Below are 2053 nucleotides of genomic sequence, written 5' to 3'. Positions count from 1 at the left end.
CTGGTATGAAATCTGGAAAATTAATATTAAAAAAATCTATGTTTCAGTGGTCAAAGCACTGAGTGACTTATATTTCCCCAAATTAAGTAATTTTGATGTCCCAAAATTGATTAAAAATTGCCTTATGCTTTAGCATATTAATCTGAATATCCAATTCAATTTGATTATTTTTCAAATCTCCATGGAAACTAATCTCTCCATTTTCATATTCATACAACTTCCTTCTTGTCATTTTAAAGTTTCTTAAATCTGTAGAAATGTGCTCAATGAGTAAGTCAAGTTCTTTAAAAGTAAATATTGAATTATTATTTAAACAGATATATATGTTCTAGCATATAAAATAAACCAATAAACTATGATCTTTTCTCATTTGTTCTAATCTAATATTGTTTGAAATCATAATAAATATATTATAATTTTAGGTAAATAATATGAAGAAAAACCTTATGAAGTATATGGCAGGTAAAATTTAACATAATATATGTATTACATAAACACTTTTAAACATAAGTTATAATTAATATCCATTTTTAGTATATTAATATGAAACATTCACTTATTAAATATTAACAGTAAACCAAAGGTCAAAGTATCCAAAGTGAAGAAGACCATATTTATAAAATGAATGTTTTGAAAAGACACAAAAATACATTTTGGTACATACTGGACCACAGCCTACAAAAAGAAAAGAAAGTACACACAAAAAAAATCAAGGTACTCACTCAAAACAGAAAAAGAAACAAGGAAGATAAACCTTTGGCGTCTGAGTTGTTGGCGGGGGGGATCCAGAGCTTGAAAGAAGGGGAATCAATGGAGAGGGAATGTGTAAGTCTCCTCAAGAATGTTTTAAGGGATCTAGAAATCTTGGCGAGCACAATGCTGACAAAATATAAAACAATGTAGAGAAAATTTAATGAGAGAACAATGTTGATATGCATCAGGAAACACCGTAAGTATAACCATCTCTCAGTGTGCACAGAGGTTGCAATACCCCTTCACACCCCATGGATTCCAAAATCCACAAACGCTCGATCTCCTACATAAAATGGCATAGTATTTGCATGTAACCTGCACAACATCCTCCCACATATTTTAAACCATCTCTAGATCACTTATAACTAAAATAATGTAAGCACTATGTAAATAGTTGTAAATTCAATGTAAATGCCATGTGAATATTTGCCAGCCTGAGGCCAATTTAAGTTTTGCTTTCTGGAACTTTCTGGAACTTTTTTTCTGCATTCTTTCCATCTGAAGTTGGTTGAATCTGTGGATGCTAGAGCTAACTGTGCTCAGCAAATAAATGGAAAGGAAGCCAGGTGGGCACTTCACAGACTTTGGGACGCACTTTAAAAAATCTGAGTGGTTGAAACATGATCACTAATTTTATTATTAAGTCATACATATATTTTTGTATGTACATTTTATGACTAAAATGAGAAGAAATTATAAGCCCAATTAAGATAAGTTTTGATATTAAACACTGACACAGGTAGGTTTTTAGATACTAAAGTACTTGAGTTTTGAACAACACTACTTAAAGAAGGAAAAATTACCAAAGAGAGCGAAGATATCTTACAGAGATGAAAATTCAAGGAAGACAATGAAGAGCAGAGTAATATTATTATATGCAAGCGGCATGATTCTTATTGTTTTAGATCTTTATAAAGCAAGTGTAATATTGTCGCATTCAAAAAAGTTTCAGAATGTGCTGTGAGTGTCCAAAGTAAATATTTAAATATGATAGTTTGTTTACTTATGAAAATACATAAATAAAATGAATTTGCATCTAGGTTTTAATAAAATATAATCATAGTTAAATCAATGAATTAATAATTGAAATGATCTGAAATATTAAAATCTTATCCAGTAATCTCTTTCTTTCTAATTCACTATTTTTCTTCATTTCTTGACCCAAACTATATTCCAGAGATCGCTTTAACTCTGTTAATTTTTTCATTGTTCCTTTTCATCCTCAGACTTTGAAAAAAAAATTAAAGAAAATTATTTTTAAAAACCTAGAGACTTCTTTCTTAAAAATATTATTTTTCAT

The sequence above is a fragment of the Vicugna pacos genome, chromosome 36 (assembly GCF_048564905.1).
Source record: "Vicugna pacos chromosome 36, VicPac4, whole genome shotgun sequence".
Taxonomy (NCBI): Eukaryota; Metazoa; Chordata; class Mammalia; order Artiodactyla; family Camelidae; genus Vicugna; species Vicugna pacos.
Note: the sequence above shows the minus strand (reverse complement) of the source record.